Raw genomic sequence first — 14,852 nt, forward strand, 5'->3', positions numbered from 1 at the left:
CCCTTCTCTTATCTCCTAATAACCTATACTTTAATTTTTAACTCCATGTACTTAGTGTTTGTATTTAGTTCTAATTAGTGAGACCATTCAATATTTGTCCTTTTGTGTCTGGCTTATTTGACTTAGCATGATGTCTTCAAGATTCATCCATTAATCTTTATTCATTCATATGTGCCCCAATTTCATTTCTTCTCACTGTAGCATACTATTCCATCATATGTCTATACCACATTTTGCTTATCTATTCATTGTTTGATGGACCCTTCCGTTGTTTCCATCTTTTCACAATTGTGAATAATGTTGCTATGAACTTCAGTGTACAAATGTCTTTTCAGATCAGAGTTTTCAGTTCTTCTGAATATATGCCTAGTAAAGGAATGTCTCGGTCATATGGAATTTCTATATTTAGCTTTCTGAGAAACCACCAAACTGTCTTCCACAGAGGTTGCACCATTTTACAATCACACCAACAGTGAAAGAGTATTTGTATTCCTCCACATCCTCTACAGCATGTATGGTTTTCTGTTTTTTAAATAATGACCTCTCTATGTGATGTGAGATGATATCTCATTGCCATTTTTATTTGCATTTCCCTAGTAGCTAGTGATATTGAGTATTTTTTCATGTCCTATTTGGTCATTTGTATTTCCTTCGTGGAGAAATGTCTATTTAAGCCATTTACCCATTTTTAAATTGAATTGCTTGATATTTTGTTTTTGAGTTGTATGATCTCTTTATATAGAATGGAAATCAAATCCTTATAGATTATATCATCTCTAAATATTTTCTCCCACTGAGTGGGTTGCCTTTTTACCTTCTAGATAAAGTCCTTTGAATCACAAAAGTGTTTTAGTTTGAGGAGGTCCCATTTATCCATGTTTTCTTTCATTGTTCATGCTTTTCGTATAAGGTTTGAGAATGCACCACCTACCCCCAGTTCTTGATGTTTTCCCACATTTTCTTCTAGGAGCTTTATGGTTCTACCTTTTATATTTAGGTCTTTGGTCCATTTTGAGTTAATTTTTGTATGGGGTGTGAGATAGGGATCCTCTTTCTTTCTTTTGGCCATGGATATCCAGTTCTCCCAGCACCATTTGTTGAATAGACTGTTCTGACCCAGCTGGGTGGGTTTGACAGTTTTGTCAAAAATCACTTGACCGTAGATGTGGTCTGATTCTGAAACATCAGATTGGTTCCATTGATCTATGTGGTCTATGTGTCTATCTTTATGTCAGTGCCATGCTGTTTTTTTTACCACTGTAGCTTGGTAACATGATTTAAAACCTGAAAGTAAGAGTCTTCCAACTTTGCTTTTTGTTTTTAATATGTCTCTGGCTATTTGGGGCCTCTTACCATTCCAAATAAATTTGATAATTGTGTTTTCCATTTGTTTGAAAAAATGCTTGTGGAATTTTTATCAGGATTGCATAGAATCTGTATCAGTTTGGGTAGAATTGACATCTTAATGATATTTAATCTTCCAATCTATGACATGGAATGTTCTTTCAGTATTAAGTTCTTATTAAAATTGATTTTAGGAGCACATTGTAGTTTTCTGAATATAACTGCTTTACATTCTTGATTAAGTTTATTCCTAAATATTTGAATCTTTTGGTCAATATTGTAAATGGAATTTTTTTCCTTCTCAGATTGTGCATTACTAGTGTATAGAAACACTTTGGATTTTTGCTTATTGATCTTGTATCCTGACTCTCTACTGATTTTATTTAATAATTCTAGCAGCCTTATAGATTTTTTGGGACTTTCTAGGTATGGGATCATATCATCTGTGAATAGTGAAGGTTTTCCTACTTCCTTTTGGTTTGGATGCCTTATTTTTCTTTCTTGCCTGATTGCTCTAGCTAGAACCTCTAGCACTATTCTGAACAACTATAGTGACAGTTGTTCTTGTCTTGTCCCTGATCTCAATGGGAAAACTTTCAGTCTTTCACCACAGTACAATATTAGTTGTAGATTTTTCATATATGGCCTTTAAAAGGTTAAAAAATTTCCTTCAATTCCTATATTTGGAGTACTTTTTATCAAGAAGCGATGCTGCATTTTCTCTATGCCTTTTCTGTGTCAAGAGAAAGGACCATGTGATTTTTCTTCTTTGATTTATTAATGTGTTATATTTTGTTGATTGATTTTCTTGTGTGGACCTCCCTTGTGTGCCAAGTATAAAACCCACTTGATCATGAATATTTCTTTTAATGTGATGTTGGATTCTATTAGCAAGTATTTTGCTGAGGATTATTTGCATCCATAATCATTAGGGAAATGGGTCTATAATTTTCTTTTTTCATAATATCTGTACCTGAGCTTCAGTAATATTGGTATTAAATATTCTTTGAATGCTTGGTAGAACTCACCTGTGAAACCATCTGGTCCTAGGCTTTTCATTTTGGGGACTTATTTGAGGACTGTTTCAATCTCTTTACTTATGATTGGTTTGCTGAGATCTTCTAATTCTTCTAGAGTCAGTGTAGGTTGTCTGTACATTCCTAGGAAGTTTTCCATGTTGCTTATGTTGTTTATAGAATTGGCATACAGTTGTTCATAGTATCTGCCTATGATCACTTTTATTTCTCTAGTGTCTGTAGTAATGCCTCCCATTTTCATTTTTTATTTTATTTATTTGCATCTTCTCTCTTTTTTTCTTTGTCATTCTAGCTAAGGGTTTATCAATTTTGTTCATCTTCTTGAAGAAACAATGTTTGATTTTGTTAATTCTCTGTTGTTTTATTTGGTTATTCTCAATTTTATTTATTTCTGCTCTGATCTTTGTTATTACATTTCTTCCATTTGCTTTGTGACTAGTTTACTGTTCCTATGTAGTTAGGCCATTAGTTGTAGTGCTTTTTTCTTTTTTAATGAAAGCATTGAGGGCTATAAATTTCCCTCTGCTGCATTCTACAGGTTCTGATAGCTGGTGTTCTCATTTTCATTCATCTTGATATATATATTGATATCTCTCGCAATTTCTTCTTTGGTCCACTGATTATTTAAGAGTGTTTTGTTTAATCTTTCTATATTTGTGAATTTTCCATCTTTCTATTCTTATTGATTACAAGGTTTATTCCATTATGATCAGAGAAATTGCTTTGTATAATTTCAGTCCTGTTGTATTTATTTAGGTCTGCTTTGTGACTCAGCATATGGACTACCCTTGAGAAAGATCCATGAGCACTTGAGAAGAGCAGATATCTGCTGTTTTAGGGTGCAATGTTCTGTATACGTCTATTAGATTTAGCCCAATTATCATATTATTCAAGTTCTCTGTTTCTTTATTGATCCTCTGCCCAGATGCTTGAGTGGCGTACTGAAGTCTCCAACTATTTTTTAGAGATATCTATTTCTTCTTTCAGTTTTGCCTGTATTTGCTCATGTGCCTTGGAGCATCCTGGTTAGGTGCATGTATGTTTATGATTGTTATTTCTTCCTGCTTGTATTTGTCAGCTAAAGGGGTGCTGATGCAAAATACCAGAAATCTGTTGGCTTTTATAAAGGGTGTTTATTTGGGGTAGAAGCTTACTGTTAGCAGGCCATCAAGTTACTTCCCTCACCAAAGTCTATTGCCACATGTTGGGGCAAGATGGCTGCTGACATCTGTAAGGGTTCAGGCTTCCTGGGGTCCTCTCTTCCTGGGGCTTTCCTCTCTCCAGACTCAGCTGCTCTATTAGCCCCGCAAGGTCAGCTGTAGACTCTTAGGCGAACAGCTTGTTTCTCTTCCCAGGGCCTTTTCTCTTTCCTCACAACCAGGCTCCTCTGTGTGTTTACTTTTCAGGGCTCTAGCTCAAGACTCCAACTTCCCTTCTTTGTGGTGCTGTTTCTTTCTGAGTCCCTGTCAATGTCCTATTGACATTGCTCAGTCAAAGCTTTAATCAGTATTTAATCAAGTAAAAGCAAAGCCTCTGAGTCCAATATACTCTAATATGCATGGAGGGACAGACCAGTTTATAACATAATCCAACATATATTTTTGGAATTCATAAACCATATCAAACTGCTCCACTGGTGAATTGCCTATTTTATGAGTATAAAATATTAGGAAGCAGATGTGGCTCAAGAGACTGGGCTCCTGTCTGCCATATGGGAGGTCCAGGGTTCAGTTCCCAGGGCCACCTGGTGAAGGCAAAGTGGCCCACATGGGTGAGCTGGACTGAGCAAAGAGCTGGCCCATGCAGAGTGCTGGCCCATGTGACAAGTTGACCTGAATAGCATGCTAGCCCATGCAGGAATGCTGGCCTGCACAGGAGTGCTGGCTTGTGCAGGAGTGCTAGCCCATGTGGAAACCTGGTCCAAGTGGAGAGCTGTCACAGCAAGATGAAAGGACAAAAAGAAGCACAGAGGAGAGACAGTAAGAGATGCAGCAGACCAAGGAGCTGAGGTGATGGAAGAGATTGAGAACCTCTCTCCTACTCTGCAAGGTTCCAGGGTCAGTTCTCAGTGCCACCTAAAGAGAAGACAAGCAGATACAGAAGAATGCACAGCAAATGGACACAGAGAGCAGACAATAGAGGGGAGGATAAATAAATAAATAAATATATATATATATATATGTATATATGTGTGTGTGTGTGTGTATATATATATATATATAATGTCCTCTCTTGTCTCTAATAACAGTTTTTTTAATTTAGTTTTTATTTATTTCTCTCCCCTTCCTCTCCTCCCCCCTGTTATCTGCTCTCTGTGTCCATTTGTTGTGTGTTCTTCTGTGTCCATTTGCATTCTTGTCAGTGGCACGGTGAATCTTTGTTTCTTTTGTTGCATCATCTTGCTGCATCAGCCTTCTGTGTGTGCCACACCACTCCTTGGCAGGTTGTGCTTTCTTTTGCATGGGGCGGCTCTCCTTACAGGGCACACTCCTTGCATGTGGGGCTCCCCTACACAGGAGACATCATTGCATGGCATGGTACTCCTTGCACACATCAGCACTGTGCATGGGCCAGCTCACCACATGGGTCAGGAGGCCCTGGGTTTGAACCCTGGACCTCCCATGTGGTAGGCAGATGCTCTGTCAGTTGAGCCAAATCCACTTCCCTCTAATAACAGTTTTGCTTTTAAAGTCTCTTTCATCCAATATAAGAATTGCTATTTTGCAATGTAAGAATTGCAAGATTTTTTTTTTGACTTCTGCATGGGTGGAATATTTTTTTTCCAGGCTTTCACTTTCAATCTATTGGTATCCTTGGGTCTAAGGTGAGTTCCTTGTAGACAGCATACAAATGACTCATATTGTCTTATCCATTCTACCAGTCAGTGTCTTTTGCTTGGGGACTTTAATCCATTAGCATTCAATGTTTTCTCTGTAAAGGCAGTTCTGATTTCATCCCTTTTGACCTTTGGGTTTCATCTGCCATACTTTATTTTCATTACTCTTTTTGCACTTTTATTTAATTTCACTGATATAATCTTCATTTCTGGACTCTCTTTCAAACCTCTCTCTCCTGTCTATTCTTTTCAGGCTGTACACTCCCTTTAGTATTTTCTGCAAAGCCAGTCTCTTGATTACAAACTCTCTCAGTTTCTGTTTATCTGTGAATATTCTAAACTTGTCCTCATTTTTTAAAGAATTTTTTTAAAAATTTCTCTCCCCTTCCCCACCCCCCAGTTGTCTGCTCTCTGTGTCCATTCACTGTGTGTTCTTCTGTGACCGCTTCTATCCTTATCAGTGGCACCAGGAATCTGTGTTTCTTTTTATTGCATCATCTTGTTATGTCAGCTCTCCATTTGTGCAGTGCCATTCTTGGGCAGGCTGCACTTTCTTTCATGCTGCGCAGCTCTCCTTACAGGGCGCACTCCTTGCATGTAGGGCTCCCCTACGTGGGGGACACCCCTGTGTGGCATGGCACTCCTTGTGCACATCAGCACTGCGCATGGGTCAGCTCCACACAGGTCAAGGAGGCCCAGGGTTTGAACCACAGACCTCCCATGTGGTAGGCAGACGCCCTATCCATTGGGCCAAGTCCGCTTCCTACTTGCCCTCATTTTTGAAAGACAATCTTGCTGGATATAAGATTCTTGGCTGGTAGTTTTTCTCTTGAATTACCTTAAATATATGTACCACTGCCTTCTTGCCTCCATGGTTTCTGATGAGAAATTGGCACTTAATCTTATTGGTTATCCCTTGTATGTTATGCATTGCTTTTCTCTTGCTGCTCTCAGAATTTTCTCTTTGTCTTTGACATTTGAAATTCTGATTAGTATGTGTCTTGGAGTTGGTCTATTTGGATTTATTCAGATGTAAGTACATTGTACTTCTTGGACAGAGATATCTATGCTCTTCCATAGGTTTGGGAAATTTTCTACCACTATTTCTTCAAGTATTTTTTCTGCCCTTTTCCCTTTTCTTCTTCTGGGACATCCATGACATATATGTTTGCCCATCTCTTGCTGTCATTTAGTTTCCTAAGGCCCTGTTCAATTTTTTACATTCTTTTCTTCATCTCTTCTTTTTATGTTTGCTTTTGGAGAGCATGTCTTCAAGCTTACCTATCCTTTCTTCTGCTGCCTCAAATCTGCTATTATATGCCTCCAGTGTTTTTTTTTTATTTGGTTTATTGTGCCTTTCGTTTTCATAAGATCTGTTATTTTTTAATGTATACTCTCAAATCATTTTTTGTGCTTATCCAGTGTCTTCTTAATATCCTTAATCTCTTTAGCCATCTCATTGAATTTATTAAGGAGATTTGTTTGAACATCTATGATCAACTCTTTTATGTCATCTGGAGGCTTATCTTGTTCCTTTGACTGGGCCATAGCTCCCTGTTTCTTGGTGTGGATTGCAATTTTTTGTTGGTGTCTTGGCATCTGGTTTACTATAGTATTTATTCTGAGTGCAGTTTCTCTCTTTAGTTTAGGGCTTTCTTGCCCTTTCACCCTTGCTGGTTTTGTAGTAAGATCCAAGGATGTAGTTGGTGCTATAAGCAGTGGAGGCTGAAGCTGCTTGCATTGCCACAGGAACCAATGAAGCTTCTCTCACCGTTCTCCTCTGCCAAGGGTAGGGCAGAGCTGCAGTCATGCAGGCCAAGATTTCCTGTAATTGCCTGAAGTGACTGATGAAGCTTCACATCCCTTCCTCCCTGGGGCAGGGATAGAACTTCAGGTGTGGGCAATAATCTATGACATGTGGGTCTAAAATGACCACAGTTGCCCAGGTAGACTGATGTAGCACCAGTCTCCTTACTTTGCTGCTAGGGGAGGGCTTGGACTCTCCAGAGTGCCCAAGAATCTAATCTGTGTGGGCTGTATGCACCTGCATTTGCCCTGAGGGGTTGAGGGAGTACTCTTCCTTCTGCCCTTTAGAGGATGGGGATGGAACCACAGGTACCCAACAGTTCAGTTTGTTTTGGCCACAATACAAAGAGGCTATGGAAACACCAGCCTCCTCCTATCCTATTGGAGGTTAGGGGTGGATTCATAGTCATCCTACAGTCCAGCCCATGCAGGCTGTAAGTGCCTGCCATTGCCCAGAAAGGCTGAAGAAACATAGTTCCCCTCCTATCTTACTTGGGGGTGGGGATGAAGCTACAGGTGTCTGACTATTCAGTCTGTGTGGGCAAAAAGCACCTGCAGTTATCCAGAGAGGCTGAGGAAACACTACAACCCTCTTGTCCTATTGAACATGGAGGTAGAGCTACAGGTACCCAACAGTCAAGTTCATTTTGGCTAAAAGCACCTGCAGTTGCCCTGGGAGGCTGAGGAAACATCAAGTACCTTTTATCCTATGGGGGAAGGTGAGGGATAGAGATAGAATCAAAGGCACTCAACAAACCAGTTTGTGAGGGCTAAAATTGCCTGCAGTTGCCCAGGGAGGTTGAAGAAATACCAGCTCCTTCCTATCCTATGGAGGTGGAGGAGTGGGAATCAAAGGCACTCAACAAACAAGTTTGTGCAGACTGAAAGTACCTGCACTTGCCCAGAGAGGCTGAGGAAACACAGCTCATCTCCTATCCTAATGAGGAATGGGGATGGAGCCCCAGGTGTCTGACTACTCAGTCTGTGCCAGCCAAAAGCTCCTGGAGTTACCCGGAGAGGCTGATGAAGGACCTGCTAGCTTCCTCCCTGCTGGAGGTGGGGCTGGAGCCTAGGCTAGGGTTGCAGTTTAATCTGGGTGAGAAGAAGCCAATCCTTATGTTATTGTGATTTCCAGTTAGCCCCATTTCTCCTCATGCTGGTTCAGAGTTAAAATGGCAGCTACTGTCCTATTTCTGACTTAGACAGGTTCAAACTTTAGCTGTTCTTAGGATTATACTTCAGCCAGTTGAATTTACTAATCAGTACCTGAAGTCAGTGGCCAACTATCTCTTCCTCCCTGATTTTTGGGAATTCCAGCCTTGGAATAGCTCCTGAGGAAGGTTTTATGCTGCCAGTATAGGACAAGCCCTGGTCTCCATGACGTGGAATGCTCTATTCATGCCACTTCATGGAAGATGGGCAGAATCTCTGCCTCTCTCTCTTAGTGCTCTCATTCTGGGGAAAGCATAGAGCTAATGTCTTCAGTCAACAGCCAATGAGGACTGGTAAGAGCCTTATGAGGAGCTTTGAAGCCCCGTAGAGCCTTGAAATGATACAGCCTTGACCAATACCTTGTTGCCTTTTGAGAAATGCTGAGTCAGAGTCACCCTGGTAAGCTGCACTCAGATTCCTGACCCACAAAAATGGTGAGATAATAAATGTTTGCTGCTTGAAGCCTCTAAGTTTTGGGATAATTTGTTATACAGTAATAAGCAACTAAGATACCATATGAAAATACAAATAATTGTCTGAGTTACTAAGATAAATGCTATTATTAAAAGATGATACTTGAATCTAAGGAAAAAAGAAAACCAAATATCTGAAGCAATTCATCTAAGTCAAATTACTAAGAATGGCATCTCTTGCTGGACATATTTGAATAAGTTTTGTTTTGTAATAATTTAATGAAGTAACAATAGCTATTTCATAAGGAATAAGAGAGTTATGATTATTAAAGACAAAGTGATAATGATGATATATAAGCATTAAGAAAAATTACCCACATTTTTACAGCTTAGCTAGGAATTTATAACCTATGAACTTTAAATTTCCTTTCTATTTGTGTAAAGTTCATTACATTCTTCTGAAATTAGGTACACAAAGTTTCCTAATCTTTTGGAATTATTTTCAGTTTGCAAACCTGACATGTTAGTATTTATTTCACTCAGTTTTGTTAGTTTGAAGATTGCGGATATCACCTGTCAGACACATGATCCTGTCTCCTCATCAGGAGTTGCCATGGCTACTTTACTTTAGAAATCATAGGACACATCTGTCACTGGAAAACATTGATTTTAAGGTCAAATCTACACAATATCCATTAACCACAATAACAATGTTAATAGACAATTTCATGAAGTTTGGCTTTTCATGTTCCAGCAAAAAATTTCAGTACAGCTGGCTGGGATAAAAATACCATACACAGATTCAGAAGAGAAAATTGTCAAAAGTAGATGGTTAAAATGTTGCCTTCCATATATATGAGGACAAGCTGAATGAGAGAGCCTATGGATGCCAATCTAATTGGTGTGAACTCATGCCAAAAACTTTTACAGCATTAACTCATATTGACTGAAAAATACCCTAGAGGATATGGGAAAGAGAGGAAGCATAGAGGAGCATATACATTAGCCCTAAAAGATCAGGCTCAATGTATGGGAGTACTGTGCAAAGAAGACAATGAGAAAAATCAGGCAAAGGACCACCAAGTTCACATTTGCTATGGATCTCTGTATTATTTCTGGTTCAGTTGCTTGCATACCTAGAAGACTAATCTCCTCTTTATGTTTCCATGTTCATTCCTTTTTTTCTGCCCTGCCTACCTAGGCCTAAGGCTGTGTATGTTTGGCACTTTGTTAGTGTTCAATAAATGCCTCAGAAGGAAGGAAGGAGGGAGGGAGGGAGGGAGGGAGGGAGAGAGGAAGAAAGGAATGAAGTTTAGAGACTGGCAGTATAAATTGATGTGGCATGCTAGATAATAATTATTTTCTTTTTATAAACATTATCCTCAGGTGTCTCTGGATCATGTAGACTATAAAATTGAATATGAATACTACCAAAGTGTTCTACAGATTCAATGCAAAACCCATCAAAATCCCAGTAGCCTTTTCTGCAGAAAAGGGAAAATTGTTCCTCAAGTTCATAATGAATGGCAAAGGGCCCGGAACAGCCAATACTACATTGAAAAGGAAGAACAAAGTTGGAGATCTCATACCTCTGTGTCATTACATTCTGTTGGGTTTGTATCCTACCTCTCTGCCAAGTCCTCCTAAGACTCCTTTGGATGTCTCCTTCTCACTGCTGTTACTCAATATTCATTCTTCATTCCTGTTGTCCATCTCTACTCATTCTTCCTGTATCATTTCATACCCTCCAAAAACTGTATTATCTGTATACTAACAACTTCTAAATTCACATCTTGAGCCAAATCTCTCTCTTGGGTTCCAGATCTTATATCTGCCTCACACACAGTGTTTGGTCCCCAAAATCTATTTCCCACTCTGTTCCCATTGTCTACTTCTTACTATATAGGAAGGAAAAGCAATATGGTTGCTTTTCCAACCTTCCTTGCAGCTGGGAGAAGCCATGTGACTCAGACCCCTGAGTCACAAAATGTAAGAGGAGTGTCCTGGGAAAGTTCTTACTCTCCGTTGGAAGGAAAGCACCTTTTGACCTTTATTCTTACTGCTTCCTTCCTGCTTGAAGCACAGATGAGTGAGAATGTGATACCTGAAACTATGGCAATCATCTTGTGAAGGCTGAAAGTCAACATGTTGAAAAAGGTGGAGTACAAGGATAAAACAACTGTACAATTCATAATTGTACTGCTACACCTAATATGGCATTACGTATCTCTTAACATTTTTATTGACTATAGTAGATTGCTTTATTGTGCAGCAAATATATGTTCTTTTCTCCTCACCTCTGTAAGAAGAGTATATTTCTTATGACATTGATGTTGTGTTTGGCCATGTATGTGATTTGTTTTGGCCTATGGAAAGTCAGTGAGAGTTTCAAGCTGAAGCTTTCAGATATTTGGCAAATTTTCACTTACCCCTTTTGTACTCCTGCCATCCACCATGAGAAAATCATGTTTCATTTAGCTGCTATTTTTCAGCCTGTGTCCTAAAATGAGAGACATGGGAAACAGGCCTGTCTGACTTAACAAACCCACAAAGCCACAACCAAATTTGTGGTAGTTTGAATTATGTATCTAAGTGTACTAATGTAAGCTTCTACCAAATAAATACCCTTTATAAAAGCTAACAAATTTCTGGTACTTTGCATGAGCAACCTTTTCACTGACTAAGACAGAATTTGGTACCAGAAAGTTTACAGAACTGTAGGGGACCTATGACCCATGTGCTCCTCCCAATTTCTTCTTATAGTAATGCAAATGTTTACCTTTGTCTGTCTCTTTGTATATTGGAAGCAGATAAATTATTGTGTAAGAATCACAGGTCTAAATCAGATGGGGGGTGGCGGACTTGGCCCAGTGGTTAGGGCATCCGTCTACCACATGGGAGGTCTGTGGTTCAAACCCCGGGCCTCCTTGACCCATGTGGAACTGGCCCATGTGCAGTGCTGATGCGCACAAGGAGTGCCCTGCCACGCAGGGGTGTCCCCCGCATAGAGGATCCCCATGCGCAAGGAGTACACCCCATAAGGAGAGCCACCCAGTGCGAAAGAAAGTGCAGCCTGCCCAGGAATGGTGCTGCACACACAGAGAGCAGACACAGCAAGATGATGCAACAAAAAGAAACACAGATTCTCATGCCACTCACAACAACAGAAGCAGACAAAGAAGACGCAGCAAATAGACAAAGAGAGCAGACAACGGGGGGGGGGGGGGGGGGGAGGGGAGAGAATTAAATAAATAAATAAATCTTTTTTTTTTTTTAAATCAGATGGGACTTTGCTCCAGGACCAACTGTTTATTTTTAAACTGATTGTGATATGAATTAGTACTTGCATTATTATTGATTTAAGGTTTTTTTGAATATTGTAATATCTTTTTGGAATTCAGATGGCAGAGTATAGCAGTTTGGCATTGTTTATGAATTCTAAAGATAGATATTGGATTGTGTTTGTAAACTGGTCTTTTATCTCTGGGCATGTTCCCCTTTGGTTGTGTTAAGTTCAGAGGTTTCACTTTTACTTAATTAAGTTCAAATGAGGGCTTTGATTTGGGGATGTCAGTAGGACATTGAGTCCCTGCCCCTTGGTCAAGGCTGAAGAGTCTGAGTTTTGATGTTGGAACCCTGAGAAGTAAATACACGGAGAAGCAGATATGTAAGAAAAGAGAGAAGCTCCATTAGACATGGCAAAAGCCCCAGGAAGAGAATGAGCCTGATAGTCTACAGGTGACCTTGTGAAGAGAGCAGAGCAGCTGAGCACAGAAAGAAATGAGCCCCAAGGAGAGAGACAAGCCTTATGCTAACCTCCAACTGAGAACAGAAGGAGCTGGGGCCAAGAGATATTTAGGAGGAAGAGGATGGCTGAACCCTCACAGAGACTGGCAGGCATCTTGCTCCAACACATGGCAACAGACTTTGGTGAGAGAAGTAACTTATGGTTTATGGCCTTGTGACTGTAAGCTTCTACCCCAAATAAATACCTTTTATAAATGCCAACAGATTTCTGGTATTTTGCATCAGCACCCCTTTGGCTGACTAATACAGAATTTGGTACCAAGGTGTGGGGATATGCTTTTGCAATTACTGAAATGCTGGAATATAAAAATGGGTAAGGGGTATTTTTTGGAGGAATTGTGAGATGCTTGGAAGAAAAGACCTACAATGCTTTGAAGAGACTGTTGATAGCAATATTGATGCTAAAGAGACTTTTTATGATGGCTTAGCAGTAAATGATAAAAGTATTATTGGAAACTGGAGGAAAGGTAATCCATGTTTTAAAGTTGCAGAGAACTTTAACTTTTAGATTAACTCCTGGTGTTTCATGGAAGGAAGAATTTGAAAACGGCAAGTCTGGACATTTAGCTGAAGAAATTTCCAAAGGAAACCCGGAGAATGCAGCTTGGCTTCTGCTTGTAGCTTGTAGCAAACTGCTAGATGAGAGAGATATGCTGAGGACTGAACTGTTGGGCACAAAGAAACCAGAAACTGATTCTGGAAATTCCAAGTCTCTGGAAATCAAGTTCCCAGATGAACGTGCCCCATTGGAAAACTTAACTAAACTTGGAATTTGTAAGTCAAGATTGAAGATGCAGTTATCTAGGGAAGACTTGTGGAAAGTCTTACTGTCTGATGGCTTGGATCCCTGCTTCTTGCATGCTAAACCAACAAGGTTTTTGAGAAAGCTGTATGAAGAAAAACACTGTCAACCTGGAATAAAAAGTACATGGAAAGGAGAGATTGAAGGAGAAACAGCTTTAAGAGGAAAACCATGGAAGCTGAGCTCTGGAATTAGGACATCAACTTGGGCCAAGAGAGGAACCCCACCCATGTGTACAAAGAGGGTGAGTTTGCCCCAGCAGTTGAAGAGGGTGAATGCTCCTGTCCAATGTTCTGGGAGAGTTTTGCTGCCCCAGGGTGCAGAGAGGGTGGGGCACATTCCCCAAAGATTAAGGCGGTTAAGGTCAGCACCCCACAGGTCTGAGTGGGGTGGACCTGTCCCCAAAGGTTAAGGAAGGCCAGGTGGTCAACTTGTTGCTCTGAGAGGGTTGAGCTTGTATGCCAAAGTTTAGGGGAAATGTTGTCTTCATGTCACTGTACTAGGGCAGTTAAGACTCTAACCCAAAGATTGGGTAAGGTGTGGCAATCACCCCAACACTCTTGGAGGGTGAGGTCTGGAGCTCGGTCAATACCCGGATGCTTAATGAGGGTGGAACCAAGAAAATGGCCACTGGCAAGCATGTGGAAAGGGTGGGTTCCCATAAGGAACCAAGAAGAAGAAACCGTCATCTTAAGAATGACTCTCAGACAGAAATCGAATGGAGGTTGCCCTGCAGGTTTACTGAACTGTAGAGGACATGTGGCTCATGCTTCCCTCCCAATTTCTCCTTATTGTAATAAAAATGTTTATCCTTTTTCTGTCCATTTGTATACTGGAAACAGAAAAATTGTTTTGTAATTTTCAGAGGTCTATAGCAGACAGGACTTTACCCCAAGACAAACTGTATTTCTTTAAATCGATTGTGATATGATTTAGTACTTGCATTGTTATTGATTTAAGGTTTTTTTGAGTATTGTAATGTCTTTTTGGAATTCAGAGGGCAGAGTGCAGCAGTTTGATATGGTTATGAATTCTAAAAATAGATACTGGATTATATTTGTAATCTGGTCCATACCTGGGAGTGATTAAGTTATGACTAGGGCTTTGATTGGGCCATGTCATTAGGGCATTGAGTTCCCACCCCTTGGTGAGTAGGGACTCACAGATAAAAGGCATGGCAAAGGACAAAGTTGAGGGGTTTTGATGTTGGAGTTTTGATGTTGGAGTTTGATGCTGGAGTCTTAAGCTGGAGCCCTGGGAAGTAAGCTCACAGAGGGAAGAGAAGCCAGCCCCAGGAAGAGAGGAATCCTGAGCCCAGGAAGAAGCAAGCCCTGGGAAGAGAGCAACCCTGAACCCAGAGCAAAGCAAGACCGTAGAAGGAAGGAACCCAGGAAGCCTAAACACTCGCAGACATCAGCAGACTTCTTGCTCCAATACATAAAAATAGATTTTGGTGAGAGAAGTAACTTATGCTTTATGGCCTGATATCTGTAAGTTCCTACCCCATATAAATACCCTTTATAAAAAATAACCAGTGTTTTGCATTAGCACCCCTTTGGCTGACTAATACGTGGCCAATTGAAGCAGTGTGGGAC

Source organism: Dasypus novemcinctus, chromosome 2 (assembly GCF_030445035.2).
Source record: "Dasypus novemcinctus isolate mDasNov1 chromosome 2, mDasNov1.1.hap2, whole genome shotgun sequence".
Taxonomy (NCBI): domain Eukaryota; kingdom Metazoa; phylum Chordata; class Mammalia; order Cingulata; family Dasypodidae; genus Dasypus; species Dasypus novemcinctus.